This window comes from Ambystoma mexicanum, chromosome 7q (assembly GCF_040938575.1).
Source record: "Ambystoma mexicanum isolate Mex_15411 chromosome 7q, UKY_AmexF1_1, whole genome shotgun sequence".
Lineage (NCBI taxonomy): Eukaryota > Metazoa > Chordata > Amphibia > Caudata > Ambystomatidae > Ambystoma > Ambystoma mexicanum.
The window spans coordinates 543388261-543402716 of NC_090941.1; positions in this window are offsets into that span (position 1 = coordinate 543388261).

Genomic DNA, 14456 nt, shown 5'->3' on the forward strand with positions numbered 1-14456 from the left:
GGAAATGTGGTATAAGATTCTATTTGGGTGGCATTACAAACCGGCCCGGCCCAAGGAGATGTACCCCAATACCTCTGGGAACTGTTGGAGAGGGTGTGGGGAGGATGGAACGGCGCAACACATCTGGCGGACATGCCCAAAAATCTGGTCTGGGAGGCAGTAGGCCCCCAGAGGAGATCCTATTCGGAGTTGAGCGGAGTACAGGTGGGGGAGATTAAATCCCGGGGGAAGGCAAGAGCGATTTTGACATTGGCTGCTATGTCAGTAATAGCACAGAGATGGAGGAGCAGGGAGGTACCGGTTCTCCCAGATTTGTTGTGGAAACTTTGGGAAATCGTGGCCTTAGAATGGGCAACGTACGCGAAGGACAACAACTTAAAGGCTTTTGCAGGAGACTGGGAGGAATCCTTGCTATTCCTTAAGGATGACTTTCGAATTGGCTGGCCTCCCCAGCGCCTGCGTCTACTTGATTTGCAGTAAATGTCGGTGACGGCCTTATGAAGGCAACAGACTATGGCCAAGGAAGAGCCGTACCAGGGGAGGAGGGGGGTACACTGTTTCTCTGTTGCAAACTGGTCACTTGGGAATTTTGGTTCATGGTCTTAATGAACTACGGACACGTCGGTGCTGCCTTCGGGGGGTGGGAGGGATGGGGGGAGTTGGGGAATGTTCTTTTATTTCTTTCTATGTTGTAAAACCAATAAAAGAAGTAAAAAAAAAAAAAAAAGAAGATGCAAGGAGTTGTGTAAACTGAGAGTATTCAGAATCTGACTCTGGTGGGGAAACGGAGGATGAGGCACACGAGGAAGGGAAACAGTGCAAAAAACGGCTCCCAGGGGACCGAGGGGTAGGATGGTCAGACGCTAGCGAGTCCACAAGTAGGACACAGAAGTCTGCCGCGCAGTCCGGCCGACATGAAGGAACACCCCACGGTCAGAGGGGGGTGTCAGCACCTACCTATGCAGATAGATTAAGGGCATTGCCAGGGAGACGGCAAGGCGGGAATGCCACCCCAGCGGTAGACCAGAGAGCTATGGGGAAAGAAAAGGAAGACTGCGCTTTCCAATTCCCACTGCTAGAAAAGGGGGGAGCAAGGCCACAATATATTCCATGGCCACACATGGACCGAGAGAACCTAAAAAATAAGCTTTCAATGCGGACATCGGGAGCCGGGAAGTGGATACATGAGTTAGAAAAAAGGACGGGGGGTGTCACCTTAGCTATAGGGGACATTAAGGGCTTCCTAATTGCCATACTTGGTGAAAGAGCTGACGATGTATGGAAACGGGCAGGCTACCCTAGGGTAACACTAATTAACACCTCCCATGACGGAGCACCATTTAATAATTGTAGAGCAGCAGTGTGGAAAGCGCTGCGAAAGCTATATCCAGACACTTCTGATATGGGGGCTATAATGACTCGGAAAATGAGAGTCAGAGGATCCGTTGATTTATATCCAGAACTTTCAAGACGCATGGGTGCTCGAAACGCATGAGTCTTGGACGAAATCTATCCCTGTATTCTACCACATATTATGCCAAGGGTTGCCCGAGCCAGTGCAAAAACAGCTCAAGAAATTGGTAGGAATAGAAGCCAAACCATGGGCTGAAATACAATTGACAATTGTACATTACTGTAGATTGTTGCAAGAAAAGAATCGGAAAAAGGAAGGGTGAGGAGGCGAAGCTGGTGCAAAAGAAACTTTCAAAGTATGCTCTTGAGGGAGCCATGCTGACAAGCCCAGCTGAACCACGAGCACAGCAAGCGACTAACCCATCGCTGAATAATCAGGGTAGCGCTGGATTTTACCTGAGGGCAAGGGGTTTTGGAGGAAGAGGATGGCAGAGTAATTGGGGTGGGTTTCGAGGTAACCAAGGAGGCTTTCAGAATAATCAAGGCAGCTTTCAGAAGGCACAAATGGGCAGTCCAGCTACGCCAGATGGACAGATGGCCCGACCACCGCCAGTGTGTTGGCTGTGTGGAATGACAGAACATGTGGCATGCATGTGCAGAAGCCAAGGCATGTGGCGAAACGGCCAAGGAATGGAAACAGGCATGGTGAATCAGCCCAAAATCACACAGTGCAGCAACAGGTGTCAGGCTTGCAGCAAGGTGCACAGCAAGTGGTTCAACCCTCGCACATGGGTAACGTACTGCAAGGACAATCCCAGCAGGAACCGGCGCAAATGTCGCAGGGCACAAGCTCCGGAGGGGAGTCAACCCTGGAAATGGGGGAAATCAGCAAGTATACAGTGGGCCGAACTTATATATGAAATAGGATAGCTCACGGAGGACTCTGATGTGTTCTTTCCGATCAGTGACACCAGACCCTAATAGGGAACATAGGGTGAATGTCATCATATGGGGTAAAGAATATTCCTTCTTAGTTGACACGGGTGCAACGCCCTCATGCATCTGAGAAGGCAAGTTTTCCTTGTCCGGCGAGGCCATAGATACTCAAGAGTTTCACGGGAGCTCACAGTAGAGTTCCCTTTACAGACGCGCTCCCAGTCTCTGTGGGAGGGCGCAAAATGAATGTACCCTTATTATATTCACATCAGACCCCAGTAAACATCCTGGGTCGCGACTTAATGACTAAGTTGAATATGACAATCTCATTTACCGAGAATGGTATAGTATGCGCCACTCCAGGAATGCATTATTCAAACGTGTGCGAAATGATCAGAGCATACTCAGGACGTATAGCCATGAGAGCTATACCATTAGAGCCAGAAGTCTTCGCATATGGCGTGCGGGTGCTCATGGCGGGATTGCCAGGCCTCGCTGATAGAACTATGAGGACACCTGATGAGTTTCTAATCAGACCAAGAATACCTATGCATGAAGAAGAGCGACAAGTATTTCCCTTAACGATAAAATCTGCCGCAGTGCGAGGGAAAGTGGTATTGGTCGAAGGATATGACGACGAAGGCAGACAATGGTGTGCGATTATCACCATCGAAGAAGGGTACCGAGTGACTGACGTCACCGATGACGATCTGTTCAAAGAACACCCTGACCTAGAAGAGACAAGGGTGGAAGGGAGTCTCATATTTTGGGTCAAAATGATCAAATGGTGGGTGCCACAGACAATGATGTTGGCGCTGATACGTCCAGAATACTTTGATGATGACATGATCCAAGTGCCTGTCGCGGTATGGACTACAGGGCCCTATGACGTAGGCCTCCTGAAGGGGGCAGGTGAAGTGAAAATTAAACTGAAACCAGGAGCAATTTTACCAAGAGCACGACAATATCCTATGTCCAAAGAGGCAGATGAAGGGATTGCGAAGACAATTTACGCCATGATGGAGCAGGGCATCCTAGTGACATCAGAATCACCTTGCAACACAGTGACTTACCATGTCAGGAAATCAAAGGGAGGGTCTTGGCGTTTAATCCAAGATTTAAGAGCATTAAACGATATAGTTGAAGCAGAGTTCCCTCTAGTCCCTAATCCATCCACAATTCTATGCAACATACCCACTGAGGCAAAATATTTCATGGTAATTGACTTGAAAAATGCAGTTTTCTCAATCTTGTTGCACCGCGACTCACAAGACCTGACGTCATTTACTTTCAGGCAAATGCGCCTGAAAAGCATGAGGTTGCCACAAGGGTACTGTGAGTCTCCATCCATTTTCAACAGAATCCTGCAGATGGACCTAAGCAATATTGCAGTAGACAGTGTTTTGCAGTATGTGGATGACATTCTAATCTGCAGCATCACTGAGGGACAATCCAGGCGCGACTCTGTCCAGCTACTGACTATCCTGGCTGAGAAAGGATATAAAGTTGATAAGGAAAAGCTACAATACTGTCAGCGAGAGGTGCACATAGGCCAGCTAATCTCACACGAGGGGAAAAAGGTAACCCCAGAATGGGCTGAAGCTATCATGAACACGGCTAAACCGCTCATGATAAAACAAATGCAAAGCTTTTAAGGCCTGTGCAATTATGTCAGAGCATGGATCTTCGACTACAGCTCGTATACCAAGCCCTTGCTTCAGGCCCTAAGGGAGGCCCAGCCGACAAGGGAAAAAATCAAATGGACTGAGGCAATGGATAAGGGTTTTGCAGAACTCAAGGGGGTGATTTGTAAGGCCCCAGTCCTCGGGATTCCTAACTATGCAGAGGAATTCTACCTGTTCTCACACACCGATGGTAATTTTATGACAGCAGTGCTCGCGCAGCGAACCTCACTGGGGTACAAGCCCTTAGCACATTACAGCGGGAGTCTGGACCCGGTCATGAAGGGCCACTTCCTGTGCGAACAAAATCTAGCTGCTGCCGCGTTCGCCATTTAAAAGGCGTCATCCATTGTGATGGGGTGCTCTGTGACATTGGACGTCGAGCACTCGTTATTCGCCATACTAGAGAAGCCAAAGTGCACGCTGACATCTCAGAGAGCATCTGCATATGAAGTGATTATCTCTAACCCATCAATCAAAATAGTGTGATGTAAAATTGTGAATCCAGCTACGTTCATAGCTGAACCAGTCACCGAGGGAGAACCCGTACATGACTGCGTGAATTACGAGGAATTCTATGATTAAATCCCCAGAGTAAAGGAAAATGCCCTGGCAGGTGGTGAGATCGTGTTTATTGACGGCTCATCAAGAAGCGACCAAGAAGATGGACAAAGATACACAGGCGTGGCTGTGATAAAACACCTACCGAATGGAGAGTTCCAGGTACTCGTCAGTGCACGAATACCATCTCACTATTCTGCGCAAGCTGCAGAACTATTGGCGCTGATACTCACCATTGAGAATCATGCAGACCAGGAAGTAACGGTGTAAAGTGACTCTGCCTATGTGACATCTATCGTGCACGCAGGCTTAGCACGCTGGAAAATGAGGGGCTACCTCCGAGCGGACGGCACGCCAGTGCAATATGCAGCCTTATTGAACAGGTTGATAAAAGCACTACAGCTCCCAGTGGGCATAAAGGTCATGAAATGCCCCGCCCACACCGAAGGGACAGATTTTGTGTCACATGGAAATCATGAAGCGGACACGGAAGCCAAGCGCATGGCATCCAAGGATGAAACAATCATGTACATGGAGGTGGCAAGTACCCATGAACGTATGATGGTAGCACGAGCCACACCAGAGGCCTATAGCAACATGGGACAGACTCAGCTAATGGAACTCCAAGGGGAGGCACCTCAGGAGGAGAAAGATTTGTGGAAGGGTCGAGGGTGTTCCTTAAACCCCTCTGACAGGTTGTGGAGGCAAGACAGCACTGGTAAACCAGTAATGCCCGTCGCCCTACTAAAAGTAGCATTGGAGCAATTACACTACCCTATACATATGTCAAAAGAAAATCTTGCTGCAACGCTCGCAGAAGACTGGTTTACACCAAATTTATCTGAGCATGTTGCGTTCTTCATGGTGAACTGCATAATCTGCCAGCAATTCACCGCTGGGCACACACTAAAAGTAGTAAGAGGAGTTATCCCCCAGCCAAATGGGCCATTCCAGCACTTGCATATCGACTACGTCGACATGATTCAAGTGTGCAATGGGTACAGGTATTTAATTGAGGTGGTGTGTCCATTCTCTAGATGGATAGAAGCAGGTTCCCTGTGCACACCCAGACTCTACCTGTGCTGCCAAATTTCTAGTGAGGGAAGTGTTCCCTAGATGGGGGTGTGCGAGGTAATGAGGTCAGACAATGGGGCTCACTTTGTTAATGCAGTTTTCGAGCAGATCAGCTTGTTGCTTGGTATAAAGCACAAGTTCTTGTCAGCGTATCATCCGGAGGGGAATGGCATATGTGAGCGGCTCAAAGGCTTGTTAAAGGAGAGGATAGCCAAGCTGAAACTCACATTAAAAAGGGATGGCTGCTCTGGCATTGTATGCACTTCGGAACCAACCAGGCTCCGACCATCATCTCACGCCGCACAAGATCGTCACAGGCAGAAGGATGAGGACCCCTCTTACCCCCCACCCCCCGGAGATTGAGCTAGATGTGATGCCCAGCCAACAAGTGAGGTCTTGGGGACAGAGATGCAGGAGTACTTGAATTGTATGACATCCAGCGTCGTCATTTCAGGCCAGCTGCAGCGATGGGGAAAAGGGTGCAGCACAGTACAAAATACAACAGGAAATGCTGAAACAGACGCGGCACAAGGGTTATGCGCGCCTCTCATCTTCCCTGGGGATGCTGTTCTTATAAAGAACTTTACAAGAAAGAAGTGGGATGAGCCACGATTCAATGGCCCTTTCATCGTAGAGGACTGCACTCCTTCAGCCGTTAAAGTCCAGGGCAGAAGGGCATGGCTCTTCCTGAATGACATTAAACCTTATATAGGAGAAAGCTCTACAGCTGCATCCAACCACAAAGAAACCACAGAAACGGGGAAGAACCTCAGCACATGCAGACAAGATCCACGGAGAGGAAGAAGGATGCATGAGCAGCAAAACAATGACAAGGAACTCTGGTTCAATTTGTGACTTTCAAATAGAACATTTCCCTAAACCAGAGAAAGGTGATAAAAAACAGTAATACGGACACTCTGTGCACCACAGTTGCAGGGTGAAGAAGAGAACTACATTCACAAGGCCATGACAACGCTGATAAAACAAACTTTTGAAATAGCGTCACGCTCAAGTAGTATAAAGAATCAAGACTCCGATAGGCTGAAATAAAAAAGAAAAGACATTCCTTGAGAGCGTAACACAGCATCCTGAAGCAACCAGTGTTGAGACTTTGTTTACAGAACTTATGGTATCGCCCAGAAGAGATCTCAAGTGGGATGTGCTAACCGACTTCCAGCTGGCGGTAATAGCATATCCGTCACTCATAGGGAGAGAAACCAGTGTCACAGACTTTATTCAAGATCCTGCCAACAAGAAAATAATCTGGCAACTGCTGACTGTCATCACGGAAGCCTTTGCCGAGCTGCCCGAGCACAGTGAAAAGGACACAAATGCTTCCACCACAAGCAGACATTGAAGAGCTCACCTTCACTTTGTTCTTTCAAATAATCGAGAAATGCCCAGGGCTCATCGGGAGAACAACTGACACACGTACTTTCATCAGAGACCCAAGAAACCTAGCTCAGTTGAACCAGCTGTGGACTGAACTAAATCACCCCGTGGCAGTCCACGCAACAGGAAGGAGCAGAGACTGCAAATCAAAAGAAAAGTTCATGACCAGGACCCAGCCAAACAGGACAAATGTCCCAATCACCCGAAGACACCCAGCTGGCGCACAACGTACTGCTTAGACTAGTCACAGACTATCCGGAAATGGTGGGGAGGCCTGCAGATGTTGACATCATCACCTTCCTTAGAGATCCAGCCAACGTCCCACACATGGGCACACTCCTCCACGGCATAATGCTCCATGTAGAGCTATCTAACTTCCAGCGAGAATACCTTAGGAGGTTGCAGTGAGACTTTTCGCTGTGGGACAGAGAGACAGTGCCTTATCTTTCTGCCGTGGGACAGATCGTGGAGACAGAGACACAGTGCTCATCTTTTCACTGTGGGACAGATCGAGGACAGAGACACAGTTGTTCAATTTTCCACCACAGAACAGATCGAGGAGAGCGGAGACAAGAACTACACCATCTTACCTTTTTCTTTTTACTTTTCCTCTATTTTCCTTATTTTTATTTTTCATGTTCATTTTTATTTTTATTTTCACAACATTTTATTTTTGTGTGATCTTTATCAGTTCCACCTTTTCATTCCTTCGCATTGAACAGGTTCCAGCATGTCCCCAGAACTAAGGCAAATTCGAGGAATGCACTGGGACTTTACCTACTGTAAATATGCATTATGAATGTGATGTACCAAAGTTGCTAGCCCAACCCTTTTCCATAGTCTAGCACAGGAACTGTACTGCATACCCAGAGATTACCGACAGCACCCGCAAGAGGGGGGATACTTGAAAAGCACTTGTCACTTTAGTAGTAATGAACTTATGAGCTACAAGATCAGAGCAAGAAAAGGAATAAATAACTGACTATGGACTTGTTTGAAATGGGGGCAAAGAACAGTAACTTGGTTTTACCACCAGCATAGGGGCGCCTCCCTGGAAGGAAATGCTGCCAGATGTCCTACAAGTCTATTATGTGTATATGCGTAGTAATTATCATTGTCTTTCTATCGTTGACTATTAGAACTGCTTCCTTTATTGGTGCGCAAAGTGTCCCAATCTCAGTGCACCCACCAGATAATGAACGTATGGGGCCTACGAAAGCACCCAGACCCTATATAGTCATCCCAGTCCCAAGAAAACCTGATGGTAAAGTTAACAAACTAAAATTAAATATAATTAGCAGTGATTCAGACACACTTGAGGTAACGAATGACGAGAAAAGCTGGAGACAGGGTCAGCACGAATTAATGAAAACGCGGCACTGACCACTGCACGCACCCACACACAGGATGCACACAGACAAGGGCAAGGGTCTATGGCCACAGGGCCTCCAACAAAGGCAGCAGAGAAGGGGAGACTGTCTGCCGAACAATCAGTTCCAGAAAATAGTGGAAGCAACCAAGGAGAACCAAGTGAGAAACCAATGAAAGAGGGCATAGCAAAATCCCTCAAAAGAACAGAAGTAGCCGCGAAGGAACTCACAGAGAAAACACAAGCACTGATAGATTATTTGTTCCCATTCATAATCAGAGTAAAGAAACTGCACGAGGAACTGGGAAATAAAACTACAGAGACTAGAACAGTAAGCACGCCAGCTCAGATGCAAGGAACAAGCACAAGACCTACGGCACAGCCACGCGTTGGGGAGTTGGTGAGCCAACGGCGGTTAGAGAACCTCTATGAAAGATTACAAAAGGAAAGGAAAAGAAAGAAAAACCTTCTCCTACCACTGCGATACAGCAAAGGCAGCCTGCTCTACCAAGACGCACAGAGTGGAAAAGCAGCACAGATGCTTTTAAAAGACATAGTGATAGCAAACTACAGAAGAACGCTGAGAATCAAGAGAAGCCTGCATGAAGATGACAATGAGCTCAACGATTACCTGGACAGCACAGCCCATCTCGGAAATAACGTATGGTACCAGCACATGTAGGAAGTAGGACGAAGGCAGTCAGAAGGAGAATGCTTCGTCTGTGCTCTTCTACCATACAGCATGGGAAAATCCAAGATCTTTGTGGCTGCAGAAATTGATGTACCCACGGCACACTGTATGTCACATGTAGCAATGTGCAACACCAAAGGACAATTTATGGGAAGAGACGCCTTGTTGATATGGGCCAACGAAAAGGATTACCCGGATGAAGATGGCTACGCCCAGGACATTAAAACAAGAAACAGGGCGCACACCAGGAATCACATGATCAGATACGAAAATCCTGACGTCAAAGGATCTGGAACACGTTGGGTAATAAACCCAAGATTGAACGTTCAAGGAAAAATTGCAGAAGAGGCTCAAATCTGGAAGAACAGAGGCCAAATGCAGATTTGGGAAACAGTGGTTTCCCCAAATGGATGGGAAGAAGGAGTAGTAATATGCCAAGCTTGGATGGTCTTTGGAGTCTGCCGAGAAGCAATAGAGAATTTGCAGAGGTTATGCAAACCTCTATGGCCAAAACTGGTAAAGCTGCTAACATGGGTCGAAGACAGAGAAGGACCCCTGCAGATAGTGACACTGGAAAGCCCAAAACTATGCTTCAGAAGTAATGGCACGAGGAATATGGGAGAGAACGTAAACTGCGGGCGAATCTTTGAAGCCCCAGGAATGACACAAGGAACTGCAGTTGTTATGGACCATTACTGGGTGTGTGGATCCAAGGCATACATAAGACTGCCGAAAAACTGGGGAGGCATATGCACACTGGTGAACGTCCACGTCCCCGCGCTAGTGATCCCTAAGAATTACCAGAATTTTGAAAGTTTCCCGAAAGCAGATGCTCATCTAAAGAGAAGGAGATCTGTGGAATTGGTATCCAGGATGAAGCGAGAAAATTACTTTTCTGCCAAATCAGAAGAGGCATTCCATTCAATCCCATATGAACACAGGCTGTTCAGCATCACCTCAACAGTGTTCACCACGATGCTCTAGCCACACATCCATATTGGAGTGAATGCTAAATGGTTGCAGATAACCAGATGGGAGTTACTGCAAATCATCAATACCACTATAAAAGTATTTAACGGATCAAAGAAGAACTGAGAGCAATCAGACTGATGACCCACCAGAACAGATATGTGCTTGACATGATCACGGCGATGGTTGGAGGCGTTTGTGCAAAAATCGGAGAATCATGTTGCACATTTGTACCATTGCAGGATAAACAAAACGGAACCCTATCAGAGGCCATAAGTATGTTGACAAACTTGAAAAACTAGATTATCGATGAAAGTGATGAAGTGGACGATGACAGCTTGTTTGGAGACCTATTCTCGTGGGTCCCACAATGGATGGCAGATATATTCAAGTTTCTGGGAGCTTTACTAGCAATGGTACTGCTGGGATTCTGTGTTATCAAGATAATCATTACACAGTGCCAGAAAACTGCGAAGAAAGCCATAGGGATGAAAATAATGGTTGATGTCAACCAAGGGTGGAAGCCCAGAGACCTGACTGATGAAGAAATAAGAGACTTTGTGAAGGCCAAAAAATTTGCGCCAGAAGGAACAAAGTTCACATATCCTAAGAAACGAAGAAGGTATGAAGGAAAATGGATCTACTGCAGCCCAAATGGACAATGCCAGCTAATGACCTGGAACAAAGATGAGCATGTGAAAACAGCAGGGAGTTTAAAAGGGGTGATAAAAATATGGACCCCGAAGACTCACACATTCACACCATCATGTACAAACCCTGAAGACGATGAACACGACACCGAAGAATCAAAGGAAATAAATGCAAAAGAGATCGCAGAAGTGGTCGATGAACCGACCAGAGGGGGGGGGGGGGGGAGTATAGAGGAGGTCCCAGGCATGGCCTGCACCCCAGCCCCCCATTTTGAAGTACCAGGAACCTACTCGCCAAGGTATGTGACGTATGAGGATCAAATGAACCAACAGAGAGCTGCACTGGGACTCTGCCCAGTGTATATCAGAAGAGCCGTACCTGTAGAAGCGCCCATAACCAGACAACCATGGGCAGCACGGTACCCTATCAGACAGCTGTACCAGCCGCTGACACGAAATGAGGAGTACCTACAGGCGGTCCATGAAGAGACCCAAAGAGCCTTAATGGAAGGCCAGTGGAAATGATACAAGGGCCTGGACAGACTTGTGAGTGAACAAAAACGGCTATCGAAGAAAGCACGGCAGTGCAAGCAGTTATGAAAATAGATTTAATGGACACAGGAAAGAGACAATGTTAAAACGTAAGGAAACGTTGATACGAGACAAGATGGAAGCAACCAACCAGTTAAACGTTGCTTAGTAGGAGAGTAGAGTGGCAAGCGCCAACCATATATCTACCCCAACAAGGCACATTAGAACAGTGCAACTCCATTTTGTAAAGCAGAAATGTACCCAGGCTGCCAGAGGCCTAACAGGCCAAGTTTCATAACCCAGCCAGAGTCAAGAGAAGGAGCGGAATAGAAACTAAACAAAGAGCGACTCATGTCTGGGAAATCGAGGTCATCCAAAGAAAGGGAGGAGAGCATCAGCTAACAATCAAACTTCAGAGCATACCACCCTGCCCCATGAAGGTCAAGATAAGGGGGGGCCCAGGCAGGTGGCGAGGCTAAAGAAGAACAAATACACGAAAAACTGGAATCTGAAGCAGATTCATGGTGTACTAACACGTGATCAGCCAGGCGTGCAGAGGTACTGCCGCCTGATTTCACCCAGAACCCAAGGATGCCATAACTTTTCCTGATAAGAGGCTACAGTTTTCGAGGCCATACCCAGCCAACTCATTGACACATACCCCAAGATACTGATTGATGGAAGGGCGGCACGGTGAAACCTGGGACACCAGGCACCTGGGTGTCCATTCTACATGCTGCTAAATAAAAGTGGAGATTTATGTCTAGGGGTGTAACCTGCCCAATCACAATGGACCAAGTTATCTAGGGTCCTATAGATCGTAGAACCAATGAGACATCGTACTTTTAGTGACGTCTATCACGTGTGATGTAGAGGGAGAGGTGTAGATGCCATAAGTGTTATCCAATCTGCATGCTCCATTATCATATGCAGTTATAGCACCTATACTTAAGTTATCTTTCCTAACAATGATATTGCATGACGAGTTTTGTGGAATTAGACGTCAATGATGACGAGATTTGTGCATAAAAGTTGCTGTTCAACTGAAGTTCGAGGAAGTCGGAGCGAGACAGGTGGTCGCAACGATGCTAATTCCCAACTGATTCCCTGTTTGATGCACTTGTCATTAAACGGACTTCCCTTTGACAAACTACTGAGTCCTCATTATTGAGTCGTGTTGGAGTAAGTGAATCCTGCACCCCCATCCCTCACATGGTGCAGCTATCTTGTCGTACAAGTACTAGAGGGCGAGCACTGACCTATGGGCCCGTTGGTGGACATCTCGCTCTCCAGTACACAGTGGAAAGACAAGTTGCGTTCCGCCCCTCCTCTCCATCATACAAATCAATGTAAATGGGGCATGACATAACAAACATGCGTGAAAACGTTATGCAAGGCTTTTACACATGATTGTTAGAGAGTGTGTTTTGTGACGATTCATGGGATCTCATCACTTATCCTCAGAGTGGAGCCCTTCTCAGTAAGGCTAGGTAGGTGAGCCTTCTAAGCAACATTCCCCCACGGGGTGGCGAAAAGTGGCACCTCACAGGCAGACACTCCCCTCCTGGGGTTAAAGACTCCCTTTCTTTTAGGTAACTCCCTAATAGCCTCCTGAGAGAAATCCCAACAACACCCAGATCTCCTAACAGGCCACTTCTAAAGGCCTCTATTTGTTATGGTGCTATCAACTCCCCCCCCACATATATGGATAACATATGTACTGAGAAGAAGAATTGATGAACATGAAGGGTACTCTGTGGTTGACAGCCAACCACACTGAGACTAAGAAGATGGGGCGAGGAGTAAAGAGTGCTTAAAGAAAATAGAAGAAAGACTACACGTTCATGCTAGGGAGGGACCAGCTGCCTATAGATAAAAGGAAAGAAGGACTAAGGCAAAGCATTCAGGAAGCCCAAGAGTTTCAAAGTTGGAAATGCAGAGAGAACCAAGGAAGCAGGCGTAAAGCCTGGCAGACCCGGAAAGTTTGAACCTGGAAGCAAGAAGCTATGACGTGGAAGAAAACCTCCAGTTGGGTGGACACCGACGCAGGTTGCAGGAGTCCTTTGCAGGCAGGAGCAGAGCTGACTGGAAGCTGGGAACTGACGGTGGCGAGACCTCGAGGAGGTGGACCGAGCGGGTCCATTAACTGCACTGACAAAGCATGGCAACGGGAAGTGGAAAGAGAAGCAAAGAGAGCGTTCGGCAGCAACGCAGTGACCCAACACCCCAGGAAGAACCAGTGATGTATTCCCACCAGAGAAAAGGAAACAGGAGTCACGGGAGACCCAATAGGGGATTGAGGAAGGGTGCCGAATATAAAAAAGACATCAGGATTAATCTCCCTTGTCTCAGTACTTATGTTAAAAGTGCCAAATGTAAAGAAGACATGATGGGAGTGATCTCCCTCGTTTCAGTAATTGTGCCAAGAGTACCGAATGTGAAGAAGGAATCAAGAGTAATCTCCCTCATTTCCATCTTCATTCCAGAAGTACCAAATGTAAAGAAAGCATCAGGAGTGATCTCCCTCATCTCAGTAATTGTATCAAAAGTACTAATGTAAAGAAGACATCGGGTGTCATTTCTCTCATCTCTGTGGTTGTGTCAAGACCATTGGATGGAAAGAAAGCCTTCAGAGTAATCTCGCTCATCTCCAGAGTTGTGTTAAAAGTATCAAATGTGAAGATTACATCACACGTGATCGTCCTCTTCTCAGTCATGTCAAAGAGACTAAAAGGGAAAAATATATCGGAGTAGTCTCCCCCAACACTCTATCCTCAAGAATCCTCAAGAGGGACGCAAAGGCTAGATAATGCCACGAGAACAGTGTGCTTTGTTAGAAGAAACTAAGGGCACTATGTGAACAGTTCCCCTTGTTCTGACCAGGAAGAAGACAGTATAGAAAGGCAAGGAATAACTGTATAAGAAACAGAAGGAGCGTATGACCCTTAAGCAAGTCCTGAGAGAAGCCTGGGAAGAATTGCAAAGGTTGATAAAAAGTGTTGCAAGAAGTTATCCCAAGATAGCAAGTGGCTGAAGCAACTGAACAAGGAGATGGGAGTCCTTCTCCTGGTGTTTCCATATAATCTTTGAATCAGAAACTAAGACAAAGGGTTACCAAATAGCAGCCTGGAGAAGATAGCAGTTACTGAACCGTTTGACCAGGAGAAGGGAGTCAGAAGTTGAACTATTATCAGAGATCAACGATTAATAGAAATACACCCCTAGGGCTGATCCCATTGAACCAGGAG